At 35.8% G+C, this 20,896-nt stretch overlaps 1 protein-coding gene across 3 annotated transcripts in view; it reads left to right on the forward strand.

The window, feature by feature from the left end:
• The first annotated feature begins 18,273 nt into the window (after positions 1-18,273).
• Positions 18,274-20,896, forward strand: part of LOC125261519 (cytolytic toxin-beta-like) — a 37,297-nt gene continuing 34,674 nt past the window's right edge. Inside the window, exon 1 of one of the 3 annotated variants that reach the window (XM_048180070.1) lies at positions 18,274-18,476. The gene's annotated coding sequence lies outside the window, so the exon portion shown is untranslated. The remainder of the gene's footprint in view (positions 18,477-20,896) is intronic. The other 2 variants (XM_048180071.1, XM_048180073.1) reach the window with 2 other exon arrangements.

Consider the following 20,896-nt stretch of genomic DNA (forward strand, 5'->3'; position numbering starts at 1 on the left):
CCAATGACTATTGTCACTTTCAGCAGATGAATGAACAAGAGACATTATTTGTGTGAAAATAAACAGTCTGAATTGTTCAGCTACATGAGACGCTCAAATGCTGATGTGACTTTGAATTAAACCATCTGTAAAATGAATAAATGCTAAAGCAAATATCATTCCAAAGTCTCTGTTTTCTGGTTTATTAAGACTCATCACTTTGAATTAGATGATAGTTGAGGTCTGAGAATGGTGTCGGGTGTAATGCATTACTAAGTTAATAATTACTGTAACTGAATCACTTCTCTCTTGATAAAGTAAGGGATTACTCTTAATTTTTCTGTAATTAAATTAAAGTTACTCCTCATGTAATTGCATTAAATGCTGTATTCTATTCAATTCTATTATCAATTCTACATTAAACCATAGCGGATTTAACTTCAGAATATAATATCTAGTGTTAATTTGTAAGTTTTTAATGTAACCTTCTGTTAAATACTTTGGTCAGTTCAAGAATAATTTATGCAATTTTATGTTATTTATTTGAAAGAATTAAAAGAGCAGTTTCATGTCTGTCCTTGAAATGTTTAACTGGTCAAGGCTGAGATGGGATTTGAGAAATAATTACTAATAATGTAATTACAAATAATCCATTACTTTTTAGAAAGAGTAATTAGTACATTAATCTAATAACACTGTTAAAGATGTCATTTGTAGCTAGTAATTAATCACTTTTTAGAGTAACTTACCCAACACTGTCTGTGAAGCACCATTGAGAGCTTCTTAAGTTGTCTCAGTACTTTGATATTTTGGCCTTTCTTTCTTCAAATTCTGAAGTTTTGCTGTTCTTAAACGTAATGCACTGAAACTTGTGATTTCATCCAAGTAGCCTACATAATAATAACTAATAATCATAAATAATAATCAGTCACTTCAACTGAAAGACGTACACTGTGATATCAATGATGTCCACAAGAGATAAGGAATCTTTTATGCCTAATCTTTTTCTATCAGCTTCATTCTGTTACATGTGGTGTATGCAGGAGAGATGAGGCGAGAACAGAGATCCACAAACGATGGGTTTTAATGATCATCCAGGAATAATAACACAACACAGACCGCTAGCTACACCATCAACACATAAACTTAACATAAGAACAGACTGGGAGTGAGTCCATAATATAGGCAGTGCTGATGAGGGAGTCCAGGTGCAGGTGAAGAGTCCTGATGGGGAGATGACGAGGGAAGTGAGTGCAGGTGTGGAGAACAGGAGGATGATGGGAAATGGAGTCCGGGAGACAAGGGAGTTGTGACAAGTCACTTTAAATGGAAATAAATGCATTGATTTAGTTCATTTGTATAGTTCATTTGTGTACACAGAAATCTGTGAAATGGTTACAGATCATTAAATGTTTGCCTACTTTTTACAGACCCCTCTAAAAGTTTAAAGGGTCAGACTGGTAACCCGAAGGTTGCGGGTTTGATTCTCAGTACAAGCAGGAAATGACTGAAGTGCCCTTGAGAAAGACTCCTAACCCCCAATCACTCCCAGGGTTCCACAGTGAATGGCTGCCCACTGCTCTGTGTGTGTGTGTGTGTGTGTGTGTGTGTGTGTGTGTGTGTGTGTGTGTGTGTGTGTGTGTGTGACAATTTTATTGGTCTTTAAAAAAAAAATGATGATTTCACAGAATAAATCAAATGTAACATTTTATTTGTCATATAAAACTGTATTATAGCAATTATATAATCAAATAGAAAAAGATCAGTGTAAACCACTTCAGAAATTAATGACAATGATAAACCATTTCAGAAACCAGTTACTTTAAAAGGCCTGATTTCACAGACTGGGTTTAGATTAAGTTCTTTTTTTTTTTACCAATCATGGCGACATACTTCAAATGATACTAATCCAATAAATTCACATAGTACATAAAATGAAAATTAAATGGGAATATATTACAATATCCCTTGTTGGAAACAGAACTGTTGAACTGCATGAACTGTTCTTATGGACACTGATCATAATTTTAATATTCAGAAAAGTCTAATATTTACAAATATTTATTTTACATTTAAATGTAAAATCAATGATAAAGATTTTGATAAGATGTAATTTGCATTTCTAACCCTAATATAACTGATTAATACCCAGATTTTCTTTAGAGATGTCATTGGAATTAGAATAGAATTGACCAATCTTCGAAAATAACATATTGTGCCATTTTAAATGTAAAGATGATACAGCAATTTTAGAAACCAGTATAAGCACATACTTTGTCTCTATAAAGCAACAAAACAGGAACCTATGCAAAGAGTCAGGTGATAATGGGATTTACCCTTAAGTTGCCAGAAATGGTTCCTAAAGATGTGCAGCAGTTGTTCTAAAATATTTACTTAAAGACAGAAATTGAGTGGTAGAGACTTTGGTAATTTTAGTTGACTGAAGGCTTAAATTAGTTACAGTTTAAGTTTTTCTTGAAAATACGCACTCATATAATTTAATGTGTCCTTTCTATTCATACAGCTTTTTGTCTTAAATGAGGTGGTTGAAGCCAGAGCAGCACAGCCCTCCTCTGTAATGCGGCAAGACTTCAACCTGAAATCAATGGAAACAGACAAGTTAAGATAAAAATTCACAGCATGCGATGGATCAAAGTATTCTTTATAAAAACCTGTATGTAAAGGAGTCAATTATTCCTACATATACATGTTGCAATAAAGAATAAGTTATTCTGTTCATACTATGATTCCATACCTCAAAACATTTTTCAAATGTTTATTTAATTAAGTTCTAATGCATCTCACCCAAAATGTCATTTTAGAGCTATAACTGAGGCATGAGCCATTGATACAGTAAGAAATGTCATGTCAAATAAACAGTGTTGGGGAAGCTACTCTGAAACTGTAGTTTGACAAGCTACAAGCTACTCATGAATTAAAGTAGTTAAACTACAGTCAAGCTACCCTTTTGAAAAAGTAGTTAGCTACACTACAAGTTACTATCAAAAAGTAGCTAGCTACATTGAAACTACTTTTTTTTTACATTGAAACTACTTTTTTTTGTGACATAGCATATTACAAATAACAGGATAACTGTTAATGAAGAATGTTTAAGTAAGATGTTTGGGGTTTAAAACAAAGCAATGCACTACAATTATGATTTCAAAGCATAGTGTTTTATTTTGTAAACTATATAAAAAAATACAATACTCAAATGTATATAGGCTACTCAAATGTCAATACTCCTATATCTCACACTGACTCTCTTTGCACGCTTTATATATATTACAATTCTGAATGTATTATAAGTTTTGTTTTTCATGCGAGAGGACTGAAGACCAATTGCACTCTGCAGTTTCAGAAGTGATTTCTAGCCTACATAGAAATGCAGGATTCACGCTCAAAATGGTAGCAATATTGCTACCATAACCATAGCACGGGACAAAAATATGCAATAATAAAAATAAGCATAAATGCATACTAGAAAAATATTAGAATTTTTGTATCAATATTTTTGAAATTCTATTCCAATTATTTGTAAAATGACTTAACATCTTAAATGTCTCTACGCGAATCATGTGCTTCTCGCGTTAACGTTCTAAGCTATGTTGTTGTTTTCTGTTCAGTTGACGGATGCTTTGCCAATGCAATGACTCAAAACAGCGCGTTAGTCATCTTATGTTCATTATAAAACTGGCGGGACAGATTAGATTATGGCGGATCACCACTGCAATAATACAGTATGCATACATTTGATATAGACTGCAATAAAGCAGAATAATCCATTTAAAAAGGCTGTTATTCAATCACCGTCAGAACGCAACACAAAACGGAATGTAGCTTGTAACTTTTGGTCGCGCTACACCGATACTTGCTGGAAAATGTAGTTAACTACTGGAAAAGCTACACTGTTTTAAAAGTAGCTGAACTACATACAAGCTACTGAAAAATGTAGTTAAACTAGTAGCACCGCTACATGTATTTAACTACTCCCCAACACTGCAAATAAATCACGGGGCAGTGCTGAAAGTTGCTGCCTTAACATTTTTTTTTTTTTTGAGGTCTCCTGTCTATTGTCAGAAGCTTCCAATCCAAATTGCCTGTGTGATAATTTGCAGCAAAAAGGAGAAAAAGAAAAAATGCTTATGGGTCTATAACTCTTCCCTGAACTTCCCGCTGCCCTGTATCTTTATCTCTTGTTAGCTGTAGGTCATCACTGATGTCATTTTCAGTCAGAACATATTTCACACAGCAGGATTTTGAATCATGGACAGGTCCGGATATCTAGCGTGCCAAATATCTCATGGGCAGCGGTGGCGCATCATCGATTGTCTCAGATCGCATATTTGATCATTCACACTGCGTGATTGTCACTCGCGTAAACGAGCACCGATTTGGCTCAGATTTCATACATTTGTCTGCGATTTCCCAAAATCTGTTGCAGGGTTAAAACCGGGGCTGCTTTATGAACTCTGCTTTAAAAAAAATTCCATAGAAAGATATGGTAAAAGTAGTTAGTATGTGGTTCCAAATTCAAGCACTCGTGTAGGCAGTCCTGTGTGAGTTTATCATTATTTACTTTTCATTCCTGCCTTGTGCAGTTGCCGCCCCTGTTTTTCCCACACGGGATAGTTTTTGTTTGTTTTTGTCTTGTTTTATTGTTAAATAAGTCAATTTTCTCTGCATCTTTGAGTCCTCGCTCCTCATTCAGCCCTACAATTCTTAGCTATTCCTCTTGTCCGGAAGATTAATTAACAAGGTTTTGACTATTTTGGATGTGCAACAAAAATTGTGATCAAGAGAGCAACAGTAAGACTGAACCAAACACACTGTGAAGCAGGGATGGTCAATTATTATTGTTGACATAAAATATAGCACCATGTACTACACCTAATAATCCCTTTAACATTATGGATATTAAATACTCACGAGAGTTTCTCCAGTTTACACTGAGGATGTTTCAGCAGCACTAAAAGCAGCTTCATTCCAGAACGATTCCCAGTCAGGTCCAGCTCTCTCAGATGAGACAGGTTTGATCTCAGAGCTGAACTCAATTTATCACAACCTTCTTCTCCAATGGAGCAAGATTGCAACCTATAATAGCAATAATATTCTCAGTTCTACAAATCATTGAACAAAACTGATTAGTATAAATTTATATTGCACACTGTACTGGTTGAAAAAACTCATTTGAATGGATCTGACCAAATATATTGTTTAAGTAGTAAATGTTATGTAAATGGTTATTACACATGTAACGGAGTATGTAGCCCGTCTTGTAGGGTAAATTTGTTAGAGCTGCCCTGGAAGACTGAACAACGAAAGGATCTTAGTCCCCGTTTTCAGTGCTTTTAGTCTTGTTATATACTGATGTATATATGTTATGTCCTACTTTATTGAGATGCACTCTACAGACCGACAAGGGTAGGCTTCAGTTAGAGTAACGTCACAAGATGGCTTCCTGACGCCCCTACTCCCTGACAGCTTTCAACCAAAAGAAAAATAAATAATGCACTGGAGGTAAGTACAACAATTAAACAGGATTTATTGTCTGTCTATATTTTCCTTCTTGTAATGAAGTGTTACTTTCATTTAAATCACTAAATAAAAGCAAAAAATAAAAAAATACAGTCTATGAGTTTTCTTTTAAACTCACTATGCCACAATCACCTTCAATGCAAAGGTTATTGACTTTTAGCCTACACAACCCTAGTGAAAAAAAAGTATACTTTATTGTATTTTAAATATATTCCCTTTTTCTATAGTACACTGCAAATATACTAACAAAAATTCAACAAATGTACTATCATTAAATATATAAAAAGTATATTAGTATCATATTTTCACAATGCAACTTTTAACACACTTTAAAATAATTGTACTTTAGTATATTTTCTAAAAAATATATTTTAGAAAAATATACTTGAAGTGTAAGTTCAGTTTATTTTTTAAAAGTGTATTTATTTGCACTTTATAAAAATATATTTGAGGTATATTTTAACAGTGTGCTGAAAATGATCATTGTAACAATGCACTGAAAGTATATTTAAAAAATACATTATTTAATATCCTGAAGTTGTGGTGTATCTAATGTTAAATTTGAGTATATTTTTTAAGTTTACTTATTCATCCTTGGAATTCATTATATTACTTGTGCTATTTATTTCAGTATGAATGCATTACAAGCCCATTTAGTATATGCAGTGTAGTCTATACAATTTCCAAATATGTGTAAATGTTTATTAAGTTTACACTGGCAGAATCATTTTACAATCGTACACACAAATCAATATTAAACAACACACCAGCAGCACAAGTAACGTTACATGCGAAAACATATGTTGAGTGATTAAACTTATCGGAATTCAAATGTCTCTTCAACTCGGTCTTTGACCAATCAGATTTTGTTGCTCACTGCCTTCAGCCAATCAGAGCTGCTGACGTCACGATCGTCGTCTGAATCCCCTCGCTCAGCCACTCAGGTGAAGTATAATGTCGCAATGTATAATTTATTTAATAAAACACTGAAAGCGCAATACATCGCTCAATCTTGGGGATTCTGACCAGTTCAATCAAGTGACATCGCAGCCTGACCGTGATGGCGACGACAACCGGCTAATCTAATGGCCTACGCGATCCTGAAAGAACCGGAGAAAAGTGCTGCTATCGGGAGGTGAGTTGTAGTCTACCAGTTAACAAACTTTATTTTATTTTCTTTAACAAACGGAGAGCGATATTTCGGCTTGATATCTCCTTTTTGAGTTTTTGTGTGGTGGTTTATGGCACATGTTTGTATGCAGCACCAAAACATTCATATGATTGGTCAAATCGGCCCGTATTCTGTACGATATTAATTCATAAAGTGTTTTATGCTTGACTATGTACCGAAAACAATATCGACATGCCATTCTGATACAGTTCCCTGCTGCTAATCCTCATTTACTGTTCAAAAATAGTATTGGTTCAATGTAGGATTTAGACTATTGTAAACGTGAATAAAGAGTTGAACATGCTGTCTTATATCTTTGGTATATTCTGTCAACAGATGCTGTTCTTCACGAGTCTCTGCGGTCATCATTGTGCCATCAGACACAATGAGAAGCTCATCAGAACATGGAATATAATGTGTCATTTGTATTTGTGTATAGAGGGTCACCATGGTCCAATATATTTTTTTTTCTTTAATGAAAAACATGGTAAGTTTTGCTGAATCTAAGTTTAAATAAAAACCATTGGATTTGTCAATGAAATATGTCTCTTCATTAGTGATGTTCTTATATTTTATTTATTTTAATGGCCTTGAAAACAAATGCATTCAACTTTGGGAAAATGTGTTAAACTGTATTTAAATAGTAGCACAACTGTATTGTGTGAGATTATGTAATTCAGAGTACAGTAGTCAACATTTGAAGTGGATCAAAAAAGTTAGGACAACTTTGATTAAAGGTTTTGATCCGCTTCAAATCTTGACTATATTATACAAAGTACAAAGTGTATACAAAGTAGGGCTGTGTATCACCAACATCGTCACGATACGATACGCATCACGATACTAAAGCCACGATACGATACGTATCACGATACTAAAGCCACGATACGATACGCATCACGATACTAAAGCCACGATACGATACGTATCACGATACTAAAGCCACGATACGATACGCATCACGATACTAAAGCCACGATACGATACGCATCACGATACTAAAGCCACGATACGATACGTATCACGATACTAAAGCCACGATACGATACGCATCACGATACTAAAGCCACGATACGATACGTATCACGATACTAAAGCCACGATACGATACGCATCACGATACTAAAGCCACGATACGATACGTATCACGATACTAAAGCCACGATACGATACGCATCACGATACTAAAGCCACGATACGATACGTATCACGATACTAAAGCCACGATACGATACGCATCACGATACTAAAGCCACGATACGATACGCATCACGATACTAAAGCCACGATACGATACGCATCACGATACTAAAGCCACGATACGATACGTATCACGATACTAAAGCCACGATACGATACGCATCACGATACTAAAGCCACGATACGATACGTATCACGATACTAAAGCCACGATACGATACGCATCACGATACTAAAGCCACGATACGATACGTATCACGATACTAAAGCCACGATACGATACGTATCACGATACTAAAGCCACGATACGATACGCATCACGATACTAAAGCCACGATACGATACGCATCACGATACTAAAGCCACGATACGATACGTATCACGATACTAAAGCCACGATACGATACGCATCACGATACTAAAGCCACGATACGATACGTATCACGATACTAAAGCCACGATACGATACGCATCACGATACTAAAGCCACGATACGATACGTATCACGATACTAAAGCCACGATACGATACGTATCACGATATGGTTCAATTTAGAATTTAAATTTCTTTTGAGCAGAGTTTAGTAACAGTAATATGTGTTTATTGAATAACCAGTGTTATAACAGTCGTGATAACTGAAAAACTATTTTGTTTTTGTCATTAAAAAAAACAATGATTTAAATTAAATATAAAAAAATTGTCACAAAAAAAGCTTGCTTTTTAAGTCACTCCCTCAGTAACTGAATTGACAATTATAGTGACACTGAAGCATATCAACAAAGCTCAATGACTAATTTCACTTGCAACAGTAAGTTGACTGTAAGAAAACTAAGTTGGTTAAAGGTGCTAAAGAGGATGTTTTGTTTTATACATTTTTGCAATATTACTTGAAACTGTCTTTACTAACTGATAAAAGACTATTTATTAGGTGCACTGAAAGGAATAATATTAATATACATCATCTGTGCACGAGGTAGGGCCTTAAAAACATCAGCCAATCGTTTACGCGATCATCGCATAAACGATTGGCCCTCTGGCTTGTCAATCACTGCCGTGACGTTCCTTGTGCGAGACGTGCGCGGCTGCGCGCTCCAGTAACCAGACCACAGACACTGCATGCAATGTTTTCGTCAGGAGACAGGAGTAACAACTGCAGATTATGAGTTACCTGCGGTGAGTCCGACATAATGAATCCACTAACACGACACAGCGAATGCCGGTGGTAAACACTCCTGTTCAAATACGTGTGTTTACGAGTTTTGGGAGGCGTTCCTTCGAAGGAGGGGGTTGTTCTTACGCATGCGCTCATTTGGTTTCTCAGTCGTCGAAAACATCCTCTTTAGCACCTTTAATTATATCCGCTATAATATTATAATAATGTCTATACTGCCTGTTTTTTTTCCATCTGTAAAAATGATTTTTTTGGATATCAACTCAATATGTTCTAGAACAACATACGTTTTTATTAACTTGGTCTACAAAATATGGGCTACATGAGTTTACAATACACACTTAACAATAAGGTTCATTTATTAAACATCAGATAATGTATTAACATGAACTAACCATGAGCAATACATACTGTATTAGTTCATCTTTGTTAATGTTAGTTATTAAAAAATACAGTTGTTGATTGTTTGTTCATGTTGGTTTACAGTGCATTAACTAATGTTAACAAGATTTAAATGATGCGATGTGACCGCAAAGGGCACTTTCACTTTCATGATCAAAGTGCATGCCACTGATAAGCATAAATGCGCAGGTCTCCTCTCATGCGTCCTCCTCACTGGACGAGGCCAATATCACTTTCGGTTCACTTTCAGATCTCTCTATTATATATGTCATCACTGCTTTTACCTTTCTAGATGTAATTACCGAAATCAAAACAGTCCATAAACCATATCCTCACGAAAACTTCAGTCAAGCCAGCTCGCGCGTCAACCTGAGAGATCAGCCTCCTGTCAAATTTCTCGGTTTCTGAATGGACGGTTTGGCTTGATTGACAAACGATAACGTTCGGGCATGATTTATATACCATCGACCTGTCCTAAAACGTTAGCACGCTTTGATCGATGATTTGGAGAGCGTTGAGAGCGCATTTCATTGTTCACATCCGCGACAAAACAGTTGATTATTTACGAATGAAAGCTCACAGAAACGTGAATGTCTGCTTGCGTTGCTTGCTAGCGTCAATTGATGTCACGTGATTGGCTAGATTTAAAAGCAGACAGTATGGCGCGGGATCAGTGCCAAAATCAAGCTTCCGAACGACCGACCGACCGATCGAACGTCAAACCGAACGTCTATCCGAACGTCTTGTACTTTGAGCGTCTAATTGAGCGTGTCGACCCACGTGACGACCTGACGTGACGCCAGCGTCTTGAAATTAACTGGTTTTTAACCATGTAAGGTGCCAAGCTGATGTGTAAAGACTATAAATGTACATTACAGGCATGAAAGTATGTGTATTACTAGCATATAACTGTAAAAAAAACATCCTAGTCTTAATTTGATCCGTACAATCATGTTAACTGTTAGCTTTATTGCCTACTGTACAATATAGCCTATACCAGTCCATCAGACCTCTTTATCCTACTTCCCAGGAAATCTACAGAATACCAATCAGGTGATGTGCTCCAGGACAGCCTTTAGTGTGGGCTGTTAAACTAAACTCTGCTGGTCGTGTCCCTGCAGGAACTAAATTGTATAGCCTTGCTTTATACACCTTTTTCCACCAGTTACTTTAAAAAATAATAATTAGTTATAGTAGTTACTTCTCACAAATAGTAGCTGAGTTAGTAACTAAGTTACTTCATTCTCAATTACCAGGGAAAGTAACTATTGGGTTACTTTTTAATTTTCTTTTTTCAAATATGTCAAATAACTTGGATGCCCTAATATTAAATATGTTAAATGAATGAAATGGACACTAAATAGAATAAAATATTTTTATAAAACATTGTACCTAATCTACACTATTTTAATGTTGCTGTGGGGCAACGTGAGAGACAACTATCAAATTCAATATATTATTGTAAATATTATCATTACTATGGAACAATAAAACACATGGTTTAGAACTTTTAATATTTATTGCACAGGCTACAACTGGCCAACAAATAAGTCTAAAAATAAATTATGCTTGATCCTTCTTGACTTATGATCCGCTCTTATTCACGACATGAAATTTATCTGTACTGTAGGCTACTGTTGGTAGCCATTAAAGAAAACGTATTTCACATTTATGTTTAAAGCTGCAGTAGGGAGTTTTTAGAAAACGTTGACTTAGCCTGAAAATTTGAACAAGCACAACTCACAGGTCACTCCCCCTTGCTCTCTGCTGCTCTACAGCCCTCCCTCCACAGCTCCTCCCCCATCACAACGGAGCCTGCCGTGAACACGCAGGCTAGTAAGCAAGCAGGGCCACCGATGACGGCGGATAAACAGTTATAGCACATTCACTGATACGGACAAAACATCAACAATATGATTTACATTGACTATGGCCTGCCCATACTTTTACTATAAACTTGGTTCTCAAAACATTACGTATTTTGCAATACATGTAATGTAACTATATGACGTATATGCACTATTTCTATAAGTAATAAATAGCTAGTAAGATAATATAACGGTAACTAACGTTACAGTATGCAAGTAATTATTCTATCGATATGTAATGCTAAATAAGGTTTGCTAGTACATTATTTCAGCAACATGACAAGCCATTGAATTAGTAGGTTTCAATAGATGCTTTCCACAGTGCGTGACATTTTATCTGTATGTTATGCGGCTAGAGTTTTGACACTAGGCGTTTCTCAAAACCAAGTTCACTAAGTTCGGACTCGCGTCCTTGGTAGTTAGGACTTGGCAAGTTCGACTCCGGAGAACGAACTCCCGTGGACGGGAGAACACAAGTCCGGTGATTCTGCAAATGGAACAGCAGCGTATTTTATAACGTCACTCAGCTCGCGCTGGCTTCTCCGGTTATCTCTGTATGTATATTTTAGCCACGAATAAAACAAAATTTGTTATTAAACCACTCTGCCTCTTTTCGTTTTATTTAAAGAAACAAAAACATAATAGCCTCAGGCAACGAGTGATTAATTATCTGCAATGTCTGCTTATATTTAACAAAACAAAATATTAAACAACCCTGCCTCTTTTCGTTTACATTTCAAAAATATTAAATGTAATACTATTTGTGCATACTCTGATTATCTTCACTGTAATGAAATGAAATAGGCTTTAACATAAAACACAACCTTCTCTTTTTGTTAAATGTCAGTTTTAATGTTCAATAATAGCCATTATAAAAGGTATAAAAATATACAATAAGAAATAAAGCAAACAATTCAGTCAAGCGTACAAAATCAGCGCTTTAGTATGATACAAAAGTTAAATAGCCATATATAAATTTATGAAACGTCACGTTGCCCTCAGCCAAAACGGAGCCAGCGGCAAACGTCAGAAGGACTAGCCGAGGTAAGGCTGCTCTCGGCTGGGTACATGAGCGCTGAGCGTCCGGTGATCGCCTGGATCTCACAACTCCGACAACGTCAGATCAAATTTTCAGAAAGGCGCAATCTTTATCAATTAACCACAAATTTGAGCTTTAAACCAGCACATTCTCGCCTGAAAAAATCTTAAAACTGCATATCATTACATAATAGAGCCCGATCACACGAAAATGCGTATCAGTAGTACGAGTTTGTAATCTCGTAGAATATATACGCCAAAATGAGTTTTTCGCGTGCATATGATACGCACTTTATGGGGTATTATATGTACGAAACTGGACTGTTTGTCCGCCATAAGCAAAGCTGCGGCACACCGGTAATCTTGAATTTGAACGCCTGTAAGCGCTGTGCACTGTGGCTGTGCATGACAGGAGTGTGATCAGCGCGCACACGAGCTTGATTGACACTGCTAAGACACTCCTCCTGACTCTGATTGGTTGGTTCTTACCGGGAGCGGTGTATTTCTGCAAATGGCAATAGGACCACTCGGAGGAGCCAGAGGAGCTTGATTTTTTCACAGATTATCTGTCTCATATTCTACTGTCAGGACACAATGACAGGTTTAACAAATATGTAAAAAATACATTTTTACAAAAGTTACCTACTGCAGCTTTAAATAGGCCTATTATAATGTTATTTTTTAATTTCATCTATTTGATAATAAAGACTATAAATGGACATTATAGGCACTAAATAAAGAGATTTTATACCTAAATACTAAATCCTGGACATTACAGGCAATACACATCTAAAACAACACTAACACAAACATATTTCTTTCCTGAATCCATGTACTCCTCCATTGTTTTACTTTCAAAAAGCAGACTGTCCACAGACATTCTATATTCTTAATTTGACCTATATTATCATTCTAACTTGTTGTTATTGTTAATTTTATTTCCTGCTGCAATGTTCACAATCCATGCAAGACACTCTAAATTAATAAATTGTTAATTATTGTAATTGCCTATATAGTATATCATCAGAGTCTCTTTATCCTTTTTCCCATGAAATCAACAGAATATTCAGGTGATATCATGTGAAGCCTCAGGAGAGCCTTTAAAATGTTTTTGAATGAAAGTTTAACATTACAGTTCCTTTAGTGGACAGTTGCTCTTACCCTCTTTCCTTCATCTCAGTTGAATGAGATTTGGTGACAAAATTATCTTTAATTATCTGTAAAATTATCTGTCTACACACACAAATAAAAACTAGGATTGATTTGATTGATTAAAGGTAGGCTATGTAGCCTACCCGAGCTCAAAAGTCAATATTGAGGCATGCCTTTTAGAAAATATATTGTCTATATAACTTATACTTTACATTCTGTAGAAGTGTGTTGCTGTGTTTTTATTTTATTATCAGACATGAAAAATACATACTAGGCTATCATAAAAGCAATTTCTCATTCTCTTGAAAAAAAATTGAAAATTCTTTGCTACAGTCATGTAATTGATTGTGTGTCTGCTGTTTCCTAATTCATCAATTGTCATTTAGATTAAATATGATATTTGTTCCCTGATGAATAGTTTTACCCCTTAAAACATTAGTTTGTTGCATGAGTCATTTAATGCAAAATGGTTGTTGCCATAAACTGTCAAGTGTCAAGCATATTTTCTATACATTTCTATTAGACTTTTTTTTTAATGTGTCATGAATTGAAGAATTGCAGAGGTGAATTTTGAATTTTACAAATGAAGGGAAATGTAAGGGGCTAGATCAGAACACGATAGACAGTCACTTTTTAAAATGAAATATCAAAAGGATAAACAACAGACTTTATTTCCACAGCCTTGAGTTTTTGAACTGATCTCTTGAATAAATGATACAATGATACATAAAATACATTTTATCAGACACTTGTCGCCACCTAGCGAAATATCATATATTTATTTCATGTAACATGTTCCTACACGTGCTTACGTGTTGTTAACGCGTTCCTATGGCGATCGGTCGGAAGTGCGAGTAACCGATCGTCTTCCCAACGTGTTGTTTACGTGTGAAGACACGTTGTAACACGTTTGTGCTTTTCTTACCTTAATTTAACTCATGATTCGATTGTATCCTTTTCCACATGCTTGGACGGCTAATTTGGAAAAGAACGGGACATTCCACGAACATTTTCTCCATCTCCCATTAAAAGTTTTAGGAACATACTTCTAATTTCGAAATGTTTCAAATGAGAAATAGCCTATGCTTTACCAAAAGTAGCGAAATCTGCAACCTAAATAGCCTATCTGCTTTTTATAAGCTACGCCTAAATTAAATAAGCTATTGATATATTGCATAAAATATCCTGGGCTGGGTTTCCCGAAACCTTCTTAACTCTACGTCGTTCTTAAATTATACCTTAAGCTGTACCTTAACGCTAATACGTGTTTCCCGAAACGTTCTTAGTTAAGTATACCTTCTGTAAGTCATACTTTCGTAAGGTTGGTCTGGAGCACTCTTAGCTATACCTTATCACTGTTGACAGTCAATACGAATATAATTCTGAAGCTGTAATACACCCAGTGTTCGATTAGGATTATGGCAAAGAATAAAATGCAAAAAAATTCAATGCTAAATTCAAATGTGCTTTAGCGCTGATCCAGAGACAGACGCGCGCTCTGCGCTTGTCATGTAACTTTATCACAACTATTCGGTGTTTTTAACCTCATCGCGCTTTATTTTAGGTTTCAGACATTTAAATACACATTTGAATTAAGTAGGCTACTGCATAAAAAAAGACATTTATAGTTTGTTAAATTCAAATTACACTGATGTCTACGGAAGCTGCAACAATAACCCTTTTTTCATATTTGATATGTTTTATTCATATCAGATACACATTGTTTATGAAACAATAAAGTTTACTCCATTCTTCTCCCAGTTCACCGGCCACATACTTTTATGTATTTCGGGGAAGATTTCGTATAGGCTATCCGACAGCTCTAACTGCCGTGCAAACTCATCGCGTGACAAAACACATTCACTTCCACATATTTTACAATCGTAAATTCATGATATAGTTAACAAGTTTGTGAATAGGCTATTTAAAAAAAAAAAAAAAAAAAAAAAAAAAAAACGATATAAACGAGATACCTACATGTCTGTCAGCTGCATGACGCGTCTCCAAGGAATTAAAACTTTATTCTAAATAAAGGTCGCCTTAAACTCACGCTGATGGAGCTCCGCGCCCCCAGAATATAGATAAATTACAATATAGATTTAGTTTGCAATTTAGATTACTTTTATAACATACCATGAGTCCTGATAAATGCAATTTCTACTTCTGAAGTGCTTATTTTTATAAAGAACACTGATTTCTCACATAACGCAGTGAAGCAGCGACTGTATAGAGTGAATTATCGATTCTCGAGCCATCGATATCAACCAATTCAGCACCGCCACCATGGACAGCACCTGGTAACGTGCCACTTAAGAAGATATACCTTAAGCAACCTCCTATGGGATAGTTCGGGGAACACGCCTAGAAACGGTACATCTTCAGTTAAGGTCTACCTTTAGAGTCTTCGTAGCGCGCTAAGAGACAACGTTATCGGGAAACCCAGCCCAGACCATTTAAATCAGATATATACTTATACTTACATCTACTTCTTACATCTACACACATCGGAATTCGACCTCGTCTTTTGTAAACAGTAGCCTAAAGTTTGATTTGATTGGCCAAAAACTTTTACAATTTATTTTTTTTCATTCTAATTTGTTACAGAGCAGTGACTTGATCATATTATTTAACTTATAGAAATAGAATAGCTGCAAGATTCCTTAATGCTTATTATCAAATTATTGAGACCCTAACCCTATTTATTTATAATTAGGCCTATAAAACAATTATAAATTAATTATAAAATACTGCCCCTGCAACAACAACAATTTCTTCTTTCTTTCTTTTTTAATCAGTAGGCCTATTTGATGTGACCATACTTTGTTTTTAGAACCACACCAATTTGACTACATAAAAATAGACATGTCAAGCTTTCTATAGATATATTTCTCATGTCTGTGAGTCAAGCAGACTATACTGAGTCTCGGTTCATTTAGCCTATAAGTCGCGCTCCAGTTCACGCGCCAGTGATCGCGCCCGCGCCTGCCATGATTATATTGTCTACTTTATTTGCTTCTTATTTATTAAATCTAGGCAATTGGTTGATGAAACATTGATTTAAATTAAGATACATTTTTTACAAAACGAAATTCACTTTAAGAAAGGCTTTCTACAAAACAAAACTTAAAGAAGTGGTCAAAATCATGTCTGACCCACTTCATGACTCCCGATATATTGGCATCATATGATGCATCTTACTCATGCTGTTCACTTTTCATTATCAAATAGATGAAATTAAGAAATAACATTATAATAGGCCTATTTAAACATAAATGTGAAATACGTTTTCTTTAATGGCTACCAACAGTAGCCTACAGTACAGATAAATTTCATGTCGTGAATAAGAGCGGATCATAAGTCAAGAAGGATCAAGCATAATTTATTTTTAGACTTATTTGTTGGCCAGTTGTAGCCTGTGCAATAAATATTAAAAGTTCTAAACCATGTGTTTTATTGTTCCATAGTAATGATAATATTTACAATAATATATTGAATTTGATAGTTGTCTCTCACGTTGCCCCACAGCAACATTAAAATAGTGTAGATTAGGTACAATGTTTTATAAAAATATTTTATTCTATTTAGTGTCCATTTCATTCATTTAACATATTTAATATTAGGGCATCCAAGTTATTTGACATATTTGAAAAAAGAAAATTAAAAAGTAACCCAATAGTTACTTTCCCTGGTAATTGAGAATGAAGTAACTTAGTTACTAACTCAGCTACTATTTGTGAGAAGTAACTACTATAACTAATTATTATTTTTTAAAGTAACTGGTGGAAAAAGGTGTATAAAGCAAGGCTATACAATTTAGTTCCTGCAGGGACACGACCAGCAGAGTTTAGTTTAACAGCCCACACTAAAGGCTGTCCTGGAGCACATCACCTGATTGGTATTCTGTAGATTTCCTGGGAAGTAGGATAAAGAGGTCTGATGGACTGGTATAGGCTATATTGTACAGTAGGCAATAAAGCTAACAGTTAACATGATTGTACGGATCAAATTAAGACTAGGATGTTTTTTTTACAGTTATATGCTAGTAAAACACATACTTTCATGCCTGTAATGTACATTTATAGTCTTTACACATCAGCTTGGCACCTTACATGGTTAAAAACCAGTTAATTTCAAGACGCTGGCGTCACGTCAGGTCGTCACGTGGGTCGACACGCTCAGTTAGACGCTCAAAGTACAAGACGTTCGGATAGACGTTCGGTTTGACGTTCGATCGGTCGGTCTGTCGTTCGGAAGTTTGATTTTGGCACTGATCCCGCGCCATAGTTTGTAGACCGATCCGAGTTACCACAGCTGTTTGATGAACGCGTTGAAAGAGGAGCGCGCGAAACTGATGACAAGTTAACAAGCTAGCGAGATGCAAAGATTCAAAAGATTACAAGATAGCGACGTCAGATTAATGTGGTAGGCAATAATAATAATATAAGCAACAATGAATAAAAGTAAGAGATTCAATAAACGAGAAAACAAAGCTATACGGAGACGCAAGGCAGCGAGGCAGACAGGAGCAATCGAGCAGCAATCGAGCAGCAATCGATCAGTGCTAGTGTTCTGGAAGAATGAGTTGACTCAGCAGCATATAATACTGAAAAAACATAATATAGGCTAATCTGTAAACTAAAGGGATGCACAATTTCTCCTGATGTTGCGAATGTTAATGCTGCGAGGGTAATACAACGACATAATGACATATAACAAATAAAACAAGACTATTCATTCTGTGGAATATTTTGGATTTCCCGCGTTCCGGCGGGAAAGTGACGTCGATAGAGTGAACTGAAAGTGAAGGTAAAACAGACAGAGGAGAGAAAATCACGGAAACGCTTGAATATACTGAATGATACAATCAATAATCTAGATGTGACTAAAGAAATAGACGTCAAACACGAGCTTTCTGGTTCCACATCAGCTGACGAGGAAACACTTTAGAGGACAACAGGTAAGAGAACATGAATATGAAATAAACTTATTTAAGAGAGAATTACATACTGGATCAAAGATTCCTCACAGAAACACATCTGCCAGAAATTTTGTGAGATTAAATGATCCTAATTAAGACGATGATTGAACGACTTTGTTAGAAAATTAGTAAAATGTAAAAAAGTAAAAAAAAAAAAAAAAAAAAAAAAATTGACAGAGGTAATTTTATTTAAAAATAAACATGGAGACGCACTGTGGAATGCTGGAATATAGGAGAATATCAACCAACTAAACAAATGAGAATAGACAAAGAACAACTCAAACAAAGGATACGTTTACATGACAATTATGAACTAAAAAACTTGGGGGGTTTTCCACGAACAGTCAACACCGTTGTCAAAACGATCCCTGTTCACACAGATCGGTGAAAATGACTGAAACCTCTGTACTCTGATACCAGGCCAGTAGAGTAGATGGCGATGTCACTTTACTACGCGCTTATAGACTGAACATGTAATAAGCATGGGCATGACATCACCGTTTTCACAAATTCACAGTTTTGTAGTTTACACAAATTTGATGTACCTAAATTAATATTACAATCAGTTAATCTGCTCGGCCAGCAAACACTCAGCATTGACCGTCTATCAACTCTTCAGGAAGGACATTTTCCTGTGGCCACAGAGAAAATAACTATTACATAACTGTGATTGTAATCGTTATCATTGACATTGGTTAAAGGATTAGTTCACTTTCAAATAAAAATGTCCTGATAATTTACTCACCCCCATGTCATCCAAGATGTTCATGTCTTTCTTTCTTCAGTTGAAAAGAAATGAAGGTTTTTGAGGAAAACATTCCAGGATTTTTCTCCATATAGTGGACTTCACTGGGGTTCAACGGGTTGAAGGTCCAAATGTCAGTTTCAGTGCAGCTTCAAAGAGCTCTACATGATCCCAGACGAGGAATAAGAGTCTCATCTAGAGAAACCATCAGACATTTTCTAAAAAAAAAAATAGAAAATTATATAAGTTTTAACTAGGGGTGTAACAATTCATCGCAGTACGATATTTCGCGATGCAAGAATGTTACGATATGTATCATAGAGTGATGGAAATACTTTTACGATATGACGGCAGTCTATTCTTATTGGTTGAGCTGACGTGACCTACTCTGCAACATGGAGGTGGCAGTGAGAGAAGTCGGGTTGTCACTGCATATTTAGGGTGTGTCTCAATCAGCTCTCTAGTTCAGTAAGTGTTTCACACACACATCGAATCTTGCTTGGTTTAAACATTTCTTGCGTCAGTCTCTTGCTTGGTCGCATGAGAAAAGTCATGGCTTTCTTTCAGCGCAGTGCCACAGCAACAGCTGTGCTCACAGAAAAGCAAAAGATGCTTGCGATGCTTTGCTTTAAAGGTGCCCTAGAATCAAAATTTGAATTTACCTCGGCATAGTTGAATAACAAGAGTTCAGTACATGGAAAAGACATACATTGAGTTTCAAACTCCATTGCTTCCTCCTTCTTATGTAAATTTCATTTGTTTAAAAGACTTCTCGAAAACAGGCGAATCTCAACATAACACCGACTGTTACGTAACAGTCGGGATCATTAATATGTACGCCCCCAATATTTGCATATGCCAGCCCATGTTCAAGGCATTAGACAAGGGCAGCATATGGATCTGTGCACAGACAAGGTAAGCAAGCAAGAACAATAGCGAAAAATGGCAGATGGAGCAATAATAACTGACATGATCCATGATATCATGATATTTTTAGTGATATTTGTAAATTGTCTTTCTAAATGTTTCGTTAGCATGTTGCTAATGTACTGTTAAATGTAGTTAAAGTTACCATCGTTTCTTACTGTATTCACAGAGACAAGAGCCGTCGCTATTTTCATTATTAAACACTTGCAGTCTGTATAATTCATAAACACATCTTCATTCTTTATAAATCTCTCCAACAGTGTAGCATTAGCCGTTAGCCACAGAGCATAGCCTCAAACTCATACAGAATCAAATGTAAACATCAAAATAAATACTTTACTCACATAATTCGAAGCATGCATACAGAATGCATGATGAACATCTTGTAAAGATCCATTTGAGGGTTATATTAGCTGTGTGAACTTTGTAAATGCACTGTAATATAGTCGAGAGCTCGTGTGGCAGGGAGCACGCGATTTAAAGGGGCGGCGCGCTGAAAAAAATCAGTGCATAGTTAATGATGCCCCAAAATAGGCAGTTAAAAAAAATTAATTTAAAAAAATCTATGGGGTATTTTGAGCTGAAACTTCACAGACACATTCAGGAGACACCTTAGACTTATATTACATCTTGTGAAAAAACATTCTAGGGCACCTTTAATAAGTTCTGCGGGGCCATTCACATATTGCGTCTTTTCCGCGTGCAAGTCAGTTATTTCAAATGTAAC

This window comes from Megalobrama amblycephala, unplaced genomic scaffold (genome assembly GCF_018812025.1).
Source record: "Megalobrama amblycephala isolate DHTTF-2021 unplaced genomic scaffold, ASM1881202v1 scaffold422, whole genome shotgun sequence".
NCBI classification, from domain to species: Eukaryota; Metazoa; Chordata; class Actinopteri; order Cypriniformes; family Xenocyprididae; genus Megalobrama; species Megalobrama amblycephala.